This window comes from Erpetoichthys calabaricus, chromosome 1 (genome assembly GCF_900747795.2).
Source record: "Erpetoichthys calabaricus chromosome 1, fErpCal1.3, whole genome shotgun sequence".
Taxonomy (NCBI): domain Eukaryota; kingdom Metazoa; phylum Chordata; class Cladistia; order Polypteriformes; family Polypteridae; genus Erpetoichthys; species Erpetoichthys calabaricus.
In genome coordinates, this window is record NC_041394.2 from 224,904,479 (window position 1) to 224,923,228 (window position 18,750).

Below are 18,750 nucleotides of genomic sequence, written 5' to 3' on the forward strand. Positions count from 1 at the left end.
AGCGAAGCACAATTGGGTTGTTAATATATTGGTGATTACTTATACTTATTGGGGTACAAAGCAAGGAATATAAAGAAGTACTGAAGGTTTTTATTTCTATTGTGGACCAAGCCTGTGTCTGCTCACCTATTTGTGTCAATGTCGAAGTTTTTAAGCTTGTATATTCGCCGCCAAGTAATAAAATTGAAAGTTAGGTAAAGCCATGCCACCTTCTTCCTTAGGTCTTTGTAGGGTCGCCTTATGGATACGTGGATGTTTTGAATTCCAAATAAATGAGGTTATGGTTGAATGTAATTTATTTATTGATGTATAGTGGAATATTTTGAAATAGAAGTAGAAGCTTAGGAAGGATATTCACCTTGACAATGTTAATTCATTCAGCTAAAGTGAGATGAAGTCTTGCTTAATTTTTTCCACGCAGAATGGCAAAATTTTGTTGATAAGCAGCTTTAAGTTTACTCATGATGTTTACCCATAGGTATTTAAACTAATCTGCGATGATACCAAACATCTTTTGAAATTCTGTAAGTGCTGTTAGGACTGTAGGGACAGTATTTTATGGATCAGATATATACAGTACCATATCATCTGTATACAGAGACATTTTCTGTTCAAGTACTTCTCTGATAATCCCCTTTATCTCATAAGCGTTTCGACAGTGAGCAGCCAGTGGCTCAATGGCAATAGCAAACATCAGTGGTAACAAGGGACATCCTTGTCTAGTACCCCATTCTAGTTTGAATTAATCTGAATTAATGTTGTTAATACAAACTGAAGCTTCTGGACAGGTATACAGTAGTTTGTTGCATGCACAGATGTTCGGGCCAAACCCAAATTTTCCAATATGGTAAAAAGTTAGTTCCATTTAACCATATCAAATGCTTTTTCTGCATCCAATGATAATAATATCTCTGGGGTGTTTGACTTTGTGTGAATATATCACATTAAACATGCGTAGAAGATTGGAAGCTAAGTGTCTGCCTTTAATAAATCCAGTTTGGTCTTGTGATATTACTGAAGGAAGGACTTTCTCAATTCTTCTAGCTAGGACTTTGGAAAGTATCTTTACTGTACATCATTATTCAAAAGTGAGATTGGTCTGTATGATGCACATTGTAATGTTTCTGTATTATTTTTGATGTGTTTATTTATCATGTATTATTTGAGTTTTATATCTTTTAGGCCTTATTCACACTTTGAGGGTTGTGGAATTTGTTTAGCATTTTTAAGCATTTTAATGACCTTTTGTAAGCTTTTTTTGAGCATTTTGCAATCATTTTTTAAAACGTGTTTTGCAGGGGAAAATATGACTGACATCATTTCCTATCACCATTTTGTTGTTGTGAGGTGTTCTAGGGTTGTGAGATTGTTGTGCCTCCAGAATGCCTTCTATGACTTTTGTACTTTTAATCCTGACAATCACACTACAAAAGAGTTTCATCAGCCTCGTGAGCAAAAATTATCTGTTTACTAGTCTGTAGTTTAGAGGACATTTCTGGATTCTCTATGAAGAACTCAGGCAGCATCCTGAAAAATTCCAGGATTACTCAAAGTACAGTGATACGTTATAGTGTCTTTACAATATTTATGAAAGCTTATTCCCACCACTCAAAAAAACAAGGATTATTTCACAAAGATATTGCCTGCTACTGTCAGTGCAACATTGTGCACAGTTAAGCTTCCGTCGTCTAGTGACAGCTAATGAGGAAGAAGTTAAAGCATGTGCATAAAATATAATCAAGTGACAAGAATTGAATGAATGTTATATTAATATACATTTAGTCCTGCATGTGCTGAGGGGTACGATTAATCCATGATTAATAGAGTCAGAGAGAGCTAGTGATTATTGCAGCAGCACTGAGTATAAGGCAAGAAGCAAAAATTGTGGATGGTATGCCACTACTTTGCAGTGATCAACCGCACAGTAAATCAGCAAAGAGCAAAAGATATTATTGAGTCTGCAAGACATGAAAGACTAAATGTATTTTGTTAATTGAGAAGTATTACACACATTACGAATTTTCAGACAGGTAATAATCCACAGTTAAGCACACTCTGTGATATCAATCAATCCAGAAATGCACAGGCAGAACAAGCAAACTTCATATAGACCTTGATGCTATAGTGAGGCAGGAATGACAGCTTTGCTCAAACACTCTGCCTATGTTAAAACATCAGTACCTAGTAAACATTTTATCCAATTAAGACTAAATGTATGCCTAAAACATCTGTTCAGTTCAACTGATTGCAAGGTATGTGCACATTTAAACTGTCCCTCAACAGCTACCAGGAGACAACCACAGTAAGCACATGCTCAACAACACAAGCATTTTATTCTAGTTTGAATTAGCTGCTTCACTTCTGGCTCATGACACAGAAAGAGGCAATGACTTTCTATAAGAATACTGCAAAAACCCTTTGCTTTTTTAAATAGTGTTTTAAATGAGTTACCCATTCATTTCATTGGTTAAAAGTGCTTAAAAGTGCTTTATACAGGAGTTGTCTAAACCATCTGCTGCTATATATGCTTAGATGTGAATAGTTTAATTGAAAATAAGGGCAAATTACTTTACAAGTGGTTTAGGAGCATTCTGGTCTAGCTCTAATACTCAAAGAACGTCTTGGTGTGACTGGGCCTTAAAGTGCTGTCATTTTTTGTATCTTTTGGGTGGAACCCCAAGAAATGGCATTATCCTGATGTCACTGCTGCTGGATCCTCCTTCTGCCTTCATACTGAGGCAGGAAAGAATGATTCATTAGTGGGTCTTTGATCGTCTGATGCTCCAGATTGCATTAGTGAGTACTGATTTTCTGTTTTTCCTGGGTTTTTGCTTTACTTTTTGTAGGGTCTGTTTATTGGACTGTCCATTTGGATTTGGTTAATGTTGACTGCTTTTACAGGCAAATTCTTTTTGCCTTCTTTTAGATTTCATTTTTTAGCTATTTTTGTGCTTTCAGCATTTAAATGAACAAATAAATATATTTATTGTTAAATGTTTGATTTGGTCTTGTCAAAGGTTTTCACTGTTCCTTTCCTTAGAAAGGCATTTATGTGTATTTTGTATGTCTTTAGGGACATTGAAGGATCATGTAGACCAAAGCCTGCCAGGGGAGTATTGAAGTCAGGTTGCTGGCCAGTGGAATATTGGGACTAGGTTGTCTTGGGTGAGGCTTTTTATTGGCGGGATAGGAAGGGCCTGTTTTATGTTTCCTTCAGAGGACTCACACCGTTTTGCTAATTGAAGTGCATTGAAAAACAACAAAGAATTACTGAAATGAGAGCACTATGGTCCATATTCATGAACCTAAAGATAATTCCCATTTCAAATGTAAAAAGTATTATGCTAAACTAGTTTTCACCTGGCTATATATATATATTATATATTATATATTATATATATATATATATATATATATATATATATATATATATATATATATATATATATTTAAATACAGCCACACAGTATACACAATATCTACAGACATTCACACACTGTGTCATATTTTGGCTAGATTGTTACAGTTGCAACTGTTACACTCAGTGTAATTAGGTAGCAGAGTGTGATGATCACTTACATTTTTCATGACAAAGACACTAAACTGTTGTTCTATAAATTATTCTAGATATGTTGTTCAACATGTCAAGACCATCAGTACTGTCATAAGTGACATCTTTGCTGTGTGTAGGTGTGTTGCAAAAAAGATACTTTTTACACTTTCCTATTCATAGAAAAATTTCCATCAATCAAAAGCAATACGCTGGATAAATCTTCGTACTCCCACCAGTTTTGTCTGCGGTGTGGAAGAACAATCAATTTAAGTGCTATATAAATGTAATGAATTATTATTATTAATATATCAGTGTTGAAACTTACAATATACAGTATATAGAACAATGCAATAAAATGTGCATTTTTTTACAACTTATTAAGTTTGTATTTTGTTTTGTGTTTTGTATTCTGTCTTATTTTATTTCATCACAGTAGATGGAAATGCTATAAGAGGATTACTCTTTAGTTCTAGTCACCATAAACATGGTATGGTGGGTATGCCACAAGGAGTATAACGTGACAAGAACAGAAAGCAAGGCAAACAGTTTAGTAAAATGTACATGCAGAAGTTTGGCATGTGTCAAGAAATAACAAATCTGCATGCTGTTTAAGTATAGTTTGGGAATGATAAAACCCCAGACATGCATGTAACAGATGATGAATATCTGACTATCAGTTTTATATACTATATTAATATATATATTTTATATATATATAACTATATCAATTGAATGCAAACAGCTGACTACTCATTTCTATTTCTTTAAATCTAGTCAGATTAACAAGGCAGTTTAAAGAATAAAGATTTTCCTTGGGCTAACAGAAGTAGCAGAAAAAACATCAAAAAAATTCCTTCCAAAGCCAACAGAATTTGATTGCTACACACACTGATCCTAATTAAATGGTAAAAAAAAATGTTGTACATGATGCTCAGGTACTAAATCATTTCAGTATAAAAAAATGACTGTTTTAGTTGATTGTAAATTGCCAGCTGACATATCTTTAATTAGAGTGAATTTCAGTCACATCAACACGAACAGTACAGCAGCCAAACTAAGATGGCATTTTTTCTCCATGTTTTATAAGGAGTTGTATTCTTACTACACATTTTGTTTGCCAAGGAGTACCATATAATTTTCTGTTTCAAATATAATTTCATAACATTCACTGCGATTCTTTGCCATCTGTGATTAATAAGGAACATTATTTTAGGAAACATTGTAATTAGGTAAATAGTACTGAAATGCATGGAAAGGAAATTGTCTTCATAGTGTAATGAAAAATCAAGAATAAGTACAGTGCAGAGAAAAAGTAAACACATTTTCAGTGCTCCATGTAAAAGAAAGTTCAGCCTGTGAATTTTGACATTGAGTCTCATTATCAGGTAAACTAGTTAAACTTTCCCATTATAAAAAAATAAGAATCTTTTATCTACTTTGTTAGAAACATTAAATCTATTGAGTGGTCACTTTATTAGGTACATCTTCTCGTTACCAGAAATACCCTGCTCCTCCAAAGAGTAAGCCATGTTGCTGCAGCTCGGCAGTTATCATCTGCAGTTCAGTGGGTGAAAAACTCCTAGTTAGTGAGAGAGGTCAGAGAAGATCACTTATATCAAGTTCACAGTAACACCAAAAATACTCAGATCACAAACCTGCAACAGTGTTGTGCAGAAGGTCATCTCTGAACACAAACATTGAAGAAGGTGGACTTCAGCAGCAAAAGTTTACATTAAAATCAACTCCTCTCAGCCAACAGCAGGAAAGCGAGGCCACAATGGGTGTATGATCACTAAAACTTAAAAATTGGAGATTAGAAAAATATTTCTTGATCTGATGAAGGATCAGAATTTAGCATAAACAGTTTGAATTCATGGATCCAATGGATCCATCTTGGCTTTTGTCAATATTTTCGCTGGATATACAGTTGTGGTGTAGTGGTGGAGGGGATAGTATCCTGATGAACATTAGGGCTCCTAATATCAGTCAAGCATCTTTTGAATGCAACAGCATACCAAATGTTATGTTATATCCAAGTCCTATGTGCATTTTTCTATTTATTGTTGTTTTTGACTTCTTCCTTTCTGTGTTTTTTTGAAGTTTCCGTTAGATGTTTTATTGTTTGATATTTATGTACTGTATCTTTAAGCAATCTGATATTCCTTCTGCTTTGAGTATGGAAACTCATGAGGTGTGGCCACCCTAATGTCACAGCTGCTGGGTCCTCTCTCAGTCTTACATTGAGGTGAGAGGGATGGGTTAAATAGTAGTTCATTGATTGTCTGATGTTCTGGAATGCCTTAGTGAGTACTGATATTCTGCATTACTTTGATTTTTTTCTTTTGTTTTTTTGGATTCAGTTTGTGGGATTGTGCATTAGGACTTGTTTGCTCTGGATTGTTTTTTTAGGCAAGTCCTTTTTGTCATATTTTTTCATCTTTCACTTTTTTGTGCATCTTTCTTAACTTTAAAACACAGATCTTTACTTTTAAATATTCAACATTGAACTTTTCCTTCCAAGCCAAATGTTTTTATTGTTCCTCTCATTTATAGGGCATTTTGTGCAAGTTTTTAAATATTTCAAGTATTTAGACCTTTTGATGCCAAATACCCTTTTTGGGTCTGCATAGACTGAAGCCAATGTGTGAGAATGTTAGGTTATATAGCACGGTGTGTGGAGTACAAGTCCAAGGAGGTTATGCTCAAGCTTTATAAAACACTGGTGAGGCCTTATCTGGAGTACTGTGTGCAGTTTTGGTCTCCAGGCTGCAAAAAGGACATAGCAGTGCTGGAAAAAGTTAGGAGAAGAGTAACTAGACTGATTCCAGGGCTATGGGGGAAGATTTATGAAGAAAGATTAAAACAGCTGAGCCTTTTCAGTTTAAGCAAAAGAAGATTAAGAGGAGACATGACTGTGTTTAAAATTATGAAGAGAATTAGTAAGGTGGATCAAGACTGCTATTATAAAATGAACTCAAAAACAACACAGGGAAACAGTAGGAAACTTGTTAAGTGTAAATTTCGCACAAACATTAGGAAGTTTTTCTTTACACAGAGAACCATAAGACACTTGGAATAAGCAAACAAGAAGTATGGTAGACAGTAGGATTTTTGGGACTTTCAAAAGTAGATTTGATATTATTATAGAAGAATTAAGTGGATAGGAATGGCAAGCTTGTTGGGCTGAATGACCTGTTTTTGTCTAGATTGATCTAATGTTCTAACGACGTTTGGTTCAGGATGCCTGCTGTCAGGCCTATTTTAGGCAGGCCCTGGTCTGGTTTAGGTATTTCCAGTAGAAGAAATGTCCCCTTTAAAATAACAGGAACCATCTCAAATATGTTTAACACACATGACAATGTCTTTGGTTTATTCCAATGTCCTTCACATCCTCCCAACTGAATACCTTTGGAATGACATGGGATGGGAGGTTTGCAACATTAATGTTTGGTTGAAAAATATTCTGGAGTGATTTGATGTCATCAAGTCATCATAGGAGAAACTCCTTAAGGAGTTTATACCCTGTTGAGTCCATAATAGAATTCACACTATTGTGGAGAAAAAAGGAATCCTATCCTGATTTGTACCTAATAAAGTGGCTATCGAATATAGATCTGTATATATGTGTAGTCAGCTAGACTCTCTCTGAAATTGAAGGGTATAAACTATAAGAAAAGACTGAAAGATAATTACACAGTTTTTAAATGATCACAACTTATCAGACCCCTGGAGGTTTCTTAACCCAAACTCAAGAACATATTCGTTCTACTCACCAGTGCATTATAGCTACTCAAGAATTGATTATTTTTTTATAGATAATAATTTCCTGCCTACAATTAAATCATGCAAATATGACACAATTGTTATCTCTGACCATGCCCCTCTAGTCTTGGAGCTAAAATCAATAAGCCCCTCGTACTCACTTCGCAGATGGCGTCTTAACCCTCTTTTATTGGCAGATGAGAACTGCACAGAATTTATATCCAAACAAATCAGCTTCTTCCTAGAGACAAACACGTCTACAGAGGTTTCTGCAGGAACACTCTGGGAAACTCTAAAGGCCTTCCTAAGAGGCCAGATTATTTCATATCTTTCCCATAGAAATAAATTAGAAACCAAGAAAGTGTCAGAGCTAAGAAATGAAATTACTAGAATAGATGAAGAACAAGCCAGGCGTCCAAGTGAAGCTCTTCACAGGAAAAGGCAGGCCCTGCATACAGAACTTAACATCTTAACAACTAAAGAAACTGAACAACTTATTTATAAGTCTAGACAGCATTACTATGAACACGGAGAAAAAGCTAATAAGCTTTTAGCTCAACAAATTCATAAACAAGAAGTTCACAATGCAATACCAGTAATCACCAACAAGAATGGAGAAGAAATCATCGACCATAATAAAATAATGCACACATTTAGAGATTACTATAAGTCTTTATATTCCACTGAGCCCAAAGAAGACAACACGCAATCTAATGCATTTCTGGATAATTCACAAATACCACAAATAGATGCTTTAAGTGCTGAGGAACTAGATAAACCTCTAACGCTAACAGAATTACTAGACGCTATAAAGTCACTACAAAGCGGGAAATCATCAGGCCCTGATGGTTACCCCATAGAGTTTTATAAGAAATTCTCCACTCAGCTAGCTCCACTCTTATTGGTAACATTTACAGAAGCTAAAGACCACCAAATACTACCTCAAACATTTCGACAAGCATTAATCACCGTCTTTCCTAAACAAAATAAGGACTTGTTACAATGTGCATCATATAGACCAATTTCACTCCTGAATAATGATGTTAAGATACTCTCAAAAATCCTAGCTAGAAGGATGGAGAAAGTGCTGCCCTCGGTAATATCACAAGATCAAACTGGATTTATTAAAGGCCGACATCTATCTTCAAATCTCCGACGCTTGTTTAATGTTATATATTCACCAGCAAAATCAAACACCCCAGAGATATTACTATCATTAGACGCAGAAAAGGCATTTGACATGATCGAATGGAATTACCTTTTCACTGCATTGGAGAAATTTGGGTTTGGCCCGAATATTTGTGCTTGGATTAAACTACTGTATACCAGTCCAGAAGCTTCAGTTTGTATTAATAAAATTTGCTCAGACTACTTTAAACTAGAACATGGTACCAGACAAGGATGTCCCTTGTCGCCACTGTTGTTTGCAATCGCTATTGAACCACTGGCGGTTCACTGCCGAAATTCTCATCAGATAAAGGGGATTGTCAGAGAAGGACTGGAACAGAAAATTTCTCTATATGCAGATGATATGGTCTTATATATATCGGACCCAGAAAACACTGTCCCTGCTGTTTTAACAGCACTAACAGAATTTCAAAAGATATCTGGTCTTAGAATTAATCTGAATAAAAGTATACTCTTTCCAGTGAACTCACAAGCATATAATATTAAATTAGACACCCTACCTTTTACCATAGCAGATCAGTTTAAATACCTAGGGGTAAATATCACAAGTAAACATAAAGCTCTTTATCAACAAAATTTTGGCGTCTGTATGGAAAAAATTAAGCAAGACTTGCATAGATGGTCAACCCTTCATCTCACTCTAGCCGGAAGAATTAACATTGTTAAGATGAATATCTTTCCTAAACTTCTCTTTTTATTTCAAAACATTTCAATATATATCAATAAATCGTTTTTTAAACAGTTAGATTCAACAATAACCTCATTCATTTGGAACTCAAAACACCCACGTATCCGAAGAGCGACCCTACAAAGACCTCAGGCAGAAGGTGGCATGGCTTTACCTAATTTTCAGTTTTATTACTGGGCAGCAAACATACTAGCCATAAAAACCTGGACACAAATAAATGCACATACACAGGCTTGGTCTGCAATAGAAGTAAAATCCTGTAGTACTTCTTTATATTCCCTGCTCTGCTCTCCAATAAATGAAAGTTATCGCAAATATACTAATAGCCCAATTGTGCTTTACTCACTCAGAATATGGAACCAAATTAGGAAGCATTTTAAGATGGAAAATCTTTTATCAGTGGCACCTCTGCAAGGGAACCACCTCTTTCAACCTTCGCAAGTATATCCAGTTTTTAATACCTGGAAAAGTTTTGGGATTAAAATGCTCAGAGATCTTTATATAGACAACATATTTACATCTTTTGAACAATTACGTTCAAAATTTAACCTCCCAGCTACACATTTCTTTTACTATCTTCAAATTAGAAATTTTGTTAAACAGAAATTGCCCGATTTCCCCCACCTTGCACCCTCCACAATGCTGGAAAAAATACTGCTCAATTCCGAGGAAACAAACACTATTTCCGCAATATATAAAATCTTATTAGAGTCCCTACCTTTCAAAGATCCAAGAGGACATTGGGAAGAAGATCTCTTAATCAATATATCAGAAAAGGAGTGGAAGGTAGCAAAGCAGAGAATTCACTCGAGTTCTATATGCGCAAAGCATAGAATTATTCAACTAAAAATTATATATCGAGCTCATCTGTCTCGCTTAAAACTGTCCAAAATGTTTCCAGGCCAGGATCCAACCTGCGAGCGCTGCAACCAAGCTCCTGCCTCACTGGGTCACATGTTCTGGGCCTGCACCAAACTAACATCATTTTGGACAAAAATTTTTAAGTGCCTCTCAGACAGCCTTAGTATCACAATCCCTCCTAACCCACTAACAGCTGTGTTTGGTGTCCTTCCAGATGGACTTGAATTGGAGAAGGACAAACAAACGGTGATTGCATTCACTACACTCTTGGCACGCAGACTTATTTTGTTAAATTGGAAGAATCCTAATTCTCCTCTTATAAGTCAGTGGGAAACTGATGTTTTATATTATTTGAAATTGGAAAAAATCAAATTTTCAGTTAGAGGATCTGTACAAAATTTTTTCAAAACTTGGCAGGATTTAATCAATATTATTTTAGAATAAGAGAATTAACTATTATTGCATTTAACTCCCTTCTCCATCTCTTATTTATATAGATATTTACTTCTCCCCTTCTTTTGTCTAATGTTGCCTTATTAAAAAGCTTAAAGAAATTTTCCTTTAGCTAAGCTCTCCTTCTCAGGGGTGGGGTTTGATTTGTTTTCAAATTTGTTGGGTTATAAATTGATCTGTTTGTATGGAATGATTACAATGAAAATTAATAAAATAAAAATATCAAAAAAAAAAAAGAAAAGACTGAAAGTAGTCATTCACAACTGTATCTCTGCATAATAAATATGTTAAACTATGATTATATGACTATTAATTACTAAAAAAGTGAGAGATAACAATAGGAGGAAAGTAAAAACATAAAGACACAAAACAAAAAGCCACTTGCCAAACTCAAGGTCTATACTTCTACTCTTAAGTGATGGGACAGGAACTTTAATTACTTTGGGGCTGCCTGTTCTGTTTCCTTGGAAGAAGAATCCAATCTGAAAGTAACTCTTCAGGCAGTTTAGCAGGAACATGGTGGCTTCCTTTTGTTTCCAATAATCTTTTACTATCCTAGTACTCCCTAAGAATCTCCACCCCATGTTCACATACTCTAACATGTAAAGGGGTTCTCCAGTTATTGTAGTGAGCATTCTTCCTTGGACAATGTTTTGGAAACCAGGAAATGGCTGTGGGTTTGAACAGAATTTAAAATAAATAATGACTAATAATATTAAATAATTAATCATATTAAACAAACAAATCACCACATTTTTACAATTGCATATTTGTAAAATCTCAGCATCTCAGAAATGAATCTATAGGTGTAGAAAGACTTTGCAAAAGATAAGATTTTTAACTAAAAAAAAATCTTTCAACCAGATCAAAATTTGATGATCTAATGAGGTCACTGCTGAAGTTGCTATAAATGTATCTGGTTCAATTTAAAAGGATACATGTAGTTCAGTGTGTCTCAGAAAAACTACAATTAAAATAAAAGGTTTTACAAGCCACAATGAATTATAATTCAATGAGCCTTCACACCTCCTCAGTAAAAAATATTTCCTGGAGATGACAAGCATTTACGATACACTGCCATCCTTAGATGAATCAAATGCTACTGATCAATTTTGTAGTGAAAATAAAGTACAATGCAAAGCAGACCTGTAAACGACAGAAAGGCTAGGCTCAATGGAGTATCATGAATGGCAGCATCCTTGCTTGTATTAGACATACAAAAATACCTTTCATACTATTCAGCAGAAATTATTCATTAAGTAGCATCCTTCAAACCCTGTAGTTAATTTTAACTTTGTTAATGTGCAGATAAACAAGTGATTTGTTAGGTATGTTGCAGTTCCTATGATGATGTATATTACATTTACTTATTTGTCTGATGCCTTTATTCAGGGTGACTTATGACATTTGAAATACAACTGGTTAATTTTTGTTACAACTGGTTTCTTTTGTTAACCCATGTGGAGCACAGGCAGGTGATGTGACTTGTTCATGGTCACACAGTGTCAGTAACGGGATTTAAATCTAGAGTTTAAGAGTCCACTACGCCACGCTGTCTATATGTTAATAATAAGCAGGAATTGTATAAAGCAACATACAACTGGTTAAAGACAAGAGAACAAAATATAAATAAATAAATATTATTCAGAAAAGACAGGATAGATTGAAAAAAGTTGCAGGTATGGCCTATACTGTATTTAGGAAAGAATTTAATTAAACATATTACTTTGAGAAGGGAATAAGCTTTACCCTAGTAAGTCTGATAAAATTAAAATAGGAAATAAAATGTTTAAAGGAACAAACATTAATACATAAGGTGATTAATTTGAGCCAGTACCACACTGCAATGGGTTAGACACATAGGCAATATGAGTGACAGCAGGGAGCATTCACAATAATAGATATGGTAGTCAATTGTCAGAATGTGATGACTCTGCCAGTTGCTTTAAGAACTCAGTCCAATCATTCCTGATTGGCAGGTCTGAAAGTAGACAATGGCAGCGTGTGACCTACAGAAATCTGTTTTGCAAAAAGACTGAATGCAAATACAGTATATATTCAAAATATTAAAAGTAATATTTATGTGAGTTAGCTTCAAATTCAGTTAATTGCTAAATGACAAACTAATTATCTGGTTCCTGCTGGCTGCACATTAATAATTTGTTATTTACATTTGTTTGGTGTCATAAACATATCTTTAAATTTTTATTAAGATTTTTTTCCATTATTTTGGTGTTGCCATTCTGTTGCCTTTTGTGCTGTTTGTTTTTCATGGGTGCTGTCATTGGTATATCTGGACTTCAAGGGAGCAATCAACTTGTGTGTCTGGTCAATATGATGCTGTGGGGTTGTGACAAACATGCAATGTCACCTGTAAAATCAGCACTGCCAAAATGTACAAGATGGCCGCTCTCTTTAAGCAGCATTCAAATTGTGTGTAAATTTAGGGAAGACATCGAAAGAGACTTGAGCTGAAGGTACAGATACATTTAGTTTTATCTTCTGGTTGCAGATTCTTAAATGACTGCAAGTTTAGTGCAGCCCTTTGAATTTTGGTGGATGTTCTTGCAGAAAGGGTTCTTGTCGGTCATGGCAAAAGTTCAAACAAGAAAAAATTAGTTATTCACAATATACAAAATGATATGGTAAATATAGTAACTTTCAGAACCAGGTCTCTGAGTTAGCCAGGATAATGTAAAAATTAGTAGTGGAGGCTGGCATCATGCAGTACAGCAGAGTTTAGGGGAGCTGCACATGCCATACCCAGGGTGGTATTTAGGTGGCCAAAATAGCTGTATGGGTTTTGTAGAGCACTGTAAAGTAATATTAGATCTTTGGCAAAATTCTTGTGTCATAATCAAATTAAATATAGTATTTACCATTTCACTTCTACTTTGAGTAACAGTTATCAGTGATTGTAATCACATGTGCTATAAAGGTCTAAAGAGTTTTGTCAGGTAATCAGGAATCTGAACCTGAGACTGTGATATATCATTTTGGGAATACATCATTACTTTTACAATCATTTCAATAGACTTGGGGTGGAATGACAACATCTTATTATCAATTGTATAGAATTCTCTCTCTTAAGAACTTCAAGATGATATTGCAAGTCATGACATGTAGATTATCCTAGAAGATGTAATTGGTTTTGCCCTAAAATACGGAGCTTGCTTCTCTGAAAAAAGAGTAATTAAGACCACTCCCAATCAGATAATAAACATTCAGAGATTAATGGGAAATTTATTAGCCCAACCTTGAGGAGATTTTGGGGTTTGTTTAAAAATATTTTAGCCAAAACACATGTGTTTGGGTGATATGGAGGAAGTGTATTGCAAGTTACACCCTGAAAGGCTTGAAGCACACCGAGCAATTAAAAAAGGTGAGGCAATAGTAGTGAAGGGATGAGCAAGTGCTGACTGGAGGAATGGGGAAAAAAGAAACTTGAAGTCAGAGAAAAAGCATGTGGAAGCAGTGCCAAAATAGAGAATTGCCTGAGTAAAAAGCACTTGGCAGCCAGGAGCTGGCTGTGACATTGGAAGCAAATAGAAGATGCGCGAGTACCGAAGAAGATACATGAACGAAAGATGAACCAAAAGCCAGAAATAACATTTGGATCAGTTAAATACTTCAATTTAGGGCAGTTTGTGGCATGTAGTGAGGCTAAAACAGAATGGAAACTTCAAGAAAATATTGTTTGAGAGACATGGAACAGAAGGGGATTGAGAGAGAGGGAGAGACAGACAGTGAGACACCATCTGCCTGAAACGTAACACTGAGGAGCACAGAGCTTTTAGAGGACATGATATGGTGGTTGTTACTGATGTAAAATTTCCCCAATGCATGAATGCCACATAAAATACTATCTTCAGAATTGAGAGAAGAGAGAGAGCAGAAACTTTTCTAATTTCTAATACAAGTTGGTCAGTGAGTAGGATACCTAAAAAAGAGAGTCCTAGCCATCTTGATGACACCCAGTTGTGGAAAAAAAAAACTGTGTTATTGAACTTTTTTTATATATACTGTACCTGTCGGTACAAAAAGGTACAGTATAATTGTCTAATGAGGTAAAACTGACGATAGCTGGCATTGCTAAAAATATTTCAACATAATATTAAAAGTCATTACTAGTTTTTTAACACAACGAGAGCCAGTAAAAAGAGATATTACCTTCATTCTTATTTTCTTTTCTATAAAGGTTACTACTTAAGAATAATTTTTTCTATAATTAAAAAACTATGTTGGTGTGTTAAGCAAGGCTTTCTTCATATTTCTTTAAGAATTATAAAACTTGGTTCTTCATACTGCTATGGAGTGGAGTTTTTTTTTATAAGTGTTCAGAGAGTTGTGACATTTCTCCAGAAAATAACTATTTTAGAGGCCAAAGTAATAGGTTGCAACTGATAAATTGGTGAGCCTCACTAGAGTATTACATAAGCACACAACTGTATTATGTGGAATATACCAATGGTTTTCAAATTGTCAACCGCCAGACTACATATGGTGAGCCACAACAGTACCAGCACAGTTGACATCTCTTAAAAATCAATTACAGTTTGACTGTAAGCCCTTTTTCAATGTAGTTACAGATTAGAGCAGCACTTTCCAACCTCTGCAATACGCAAGCAGCTTTAAGGAGGTATATGTAGTAACAAACAAAAAAAAAAAAACTAGGGGAAAACATTGGGCCTTGTAAACGGTTTGTTACACAGTCTCCATGCTGGACTGTGCATAAGTTCCACTGTCATGTCTCACAGTTCTCCTGCTGCAAGATTCCATTGCTGTCACTTCCCTCTCGCTTCCAACCTCTTTGAGCTGATCCATGCCAGTATCACAAGCCTCCAGGGACCACAGGGCAAGACTTTTGTACAAGTAGGCATCTCAAGTAAGTGGTCTCTTTTCCACCTCCTCCACCCACATGGGCAGTCATCACAGCATCTCCCTTCCACAATTCTGGTCCACAAGATTTTTAGCTTTGGAAAACTTGATTGATATACCATCATTTTTACAGCAGTTTTAGAAACTGGCAGACCAATATAGAATAATATATAATGAAGAACAAATACAAAAATTAACATTAAGTAATAATAAAATTAACATTTCTATTTAGTATCAATAATATTAATCAACATAGGAAACCTTTTGTTTTGGACAAAGTCACCAATATTTAGTAACCTTTTTCCTTCCCAAAAATAAATACATAAACAGGCTGTGCTTTATGTTATCAAAATTGAAACTCAACATTGATAAAAATGATCTATAAAACTTTTTATAAAGACACTTCAGCCTTAACAGTTAACTTAGTTATTTTTCTCTTTTTCTAACCCAAAATAATATGTAATTTGAGTTCATTTCTTACTTTTTTGGAATGCATACACTGATCTGCCACATTATTAAAACCACCTGCCTAATATTGTGTAGGTCCCCCTTGTGCCATCTGATCTGTCAGATCCTTTAATTCCCGTAAGAAGGAAACTCCATGGATCGAACATGTTTTCCAGCACATTCCAATGATATCTGATTAGATTAAGATTGTGATCTGGGGGAATATGGAGGTCAAGTCAACACCATAAACTCTGTCATGTTTGTCAAACCATTCTTGAACAATTTTTGCAGTGTGGCAGGGTGCATTATCCTGCTGAAAGAGGTAGGTATTATATGTCAAAGTAACATCCAAATGAAAACCAGGACCCAAGGTTTCCCAGCAGAACAGTGCCCAGAGCATCACAATGCATCTTCTAGCTTGTCTTCTTGCCATAGTGCATCCTGCTGCTATCTCTTTTGCAAGTAAATGACACATCAGCACCCATCTGTCCACATGACCTAAAAATAAACATAATTGAGCATACAAGGCCATCTTCTTTCATTGCTCCATGGTCCAGTTGGACAGAGGTCAGCAATGGCGCTATGACTGGGAAATGGCTACGTAGCCATGTACGCAGTAAGCTGGGATGCACTGTATTCCGACACCTTTCTGTTATGGCCAGCATAGAATTTTTCAGCAATTTGTTCTACATTAGTTCTTCTGTGGAACTGGACCAGATGAGCTAGCTTTCACTCCCCACACGCAACAATGAACCGTGAGGAGCCCATGACCCTGCCACTTCAGAAATTATTATTTTGAAGAAAATCAGTTTTGATAAAATGTAAAAAATAAGCTCTGTCTCCAGAAGCTCTGTACTGGAAAAGCAATCTCAGAAATCAGATGGACAGGAAGACAGACATAACATACATTTGAAAGGCTTAACAAAAAATGTCTGGACAGTTAAGTTTTAGAATAAAAAAATTGTAAAATGCAGTAATGCATGTAGAATGCATCATATATATTCTTGTAATTTCACTGTTTGTAAGATATGTATAAATGTAATCAGGCATTTCAATGCTACTAAAATACAATGGTAAAAATGCTTGAACAAATAATGACTATCTCCAAAAGGATGCCTCCAAATGTGTTTATAATTTTAGATGAGCCTTGTCTTTCTTTGTACATTTTTTAATCTTGTCCCACTGTTAAGGTAATATATCCACAGCAGTAATTTTTGTCAAATGGCTTTTCTATTCTCTGCAAACTGAGTTGTGCTTCAGGCAAAGAAGTTCACATTTAAATGAAAAATTTTCTTGGTTGTAAAGTTGAAGCAGACCTTATTGATGGCATCATCTTCTACAAACAAATAATCAGTCAGTGAACTATAATTAGATAAAGTAGAAGTTTTCCTTTGGGAAAACTACCTTATGTTGCATTTGGCAGTGGGGGGTGTTGCTATGTCCATATTTAGCTGAGCACTGTGAGAAAATAAATTATCTGACTAGAAACTATAAAAATGTACATACCTGTTGTGGTCTAAACTTGCTTGCAAATTGTCTATTGATTGCCAAATAAATTGCTGACGAAAATATTAGTTTAATACTAAATTGAATCACGCAGTCTGTAAACAAAGAGACATTAAGTCAGGCCTGTGGCTTATTTGAGCATTTGGAGAATCTGATAACAATGTAGCTTACCTCAGGCTCTCATCTGTTAGTTTAAAGAAGCATAATGATCTCCAAATGGTAGGCACTAAATAACGTCAATCGCCTTTAAAAGAGAATTATACATATTTACAGTGCAGTACAGTAATTTTCTCATTTGCATATTTTAGATTTTAGGTTATCATGTAAAACCTGGCATAAAAGCTTCCTATAACAAAAATAAGATATGTTTATTATCATATTATGCTTATATTTATTAATTTGAAAATTAATTTACTGCATTTGGTCTGGTTTCAGTGCACAATTTTTTTTTCCTAGAATAAAACCTGATTAATGTATACCATTTTCTCAGATAGTTTACAAATAATTTGAAACCTTAAGAAAAACTAAGTGTTCCAATCAAAAATCACTTATTAATTGCTCAGAACTGGAATACTCTTTCTGATTAAAAATGCTGACGACTGTCTTGCCTAACAAGACTGACGACTGTTTGGTTTCCTGCACTGTCTTGTATCATCTGGCCTAAGAACCCCTCACTCTCCAAACTTCATGAATAATGTTTGAATAAATGGAACATCCTTAAAGTTATGCTGTCCAGTTTCTGTGGTTATATTCTAAAGTAGGGGTGCCCACATTTTTTCGGCTTGCAAGCTACTTTTAAAATGACCAGGTCAAAATGATCTACCTACATTAAAAATGCTATATACTGTATACAGTGGAACCTCGGTTCACGAACGTCTCGGTACACGTACAAATCGGTTTATGACCAAAAAGTTCACCAAACTTTTGCCTCAGTTCACGACCATACACTCGGTATACGAACAAGCCAGTTTCCCTTTCGGTTTGTACATGTTCAGTCTCTCCCTGTGCATTTCCTGTACAGCGAGCAAGAGAGAGAGAGCGAGAGAGCGCGCAACACACACACACACACACACACACACACACACACAGAGGTAGCGCGAGAGAGAGAGCCACGCACACACAAAGGCAGCACCACAGAGAGACAGACGCACACACACAGGCAGCGCGAGAGAGAGAGGGAGAGAGAGCCGCGCACACACACAGGCAGCGCGAGAGAGAGACAGACGCACACACACAGGCAGCGAGAGAGAGAGCCGCGCACACACACAGGCAGCGCGAGAGAGAGACAGACGCACACACACAGGCAGCACGAGAGAGAGAGCCGCGCACACACACAGGCAGCGCGAGAGAGAGACAGACATGCACACACAGGCAGCGTGAGAGAGAAACAGATGCACACACACAGGCAGCGCGA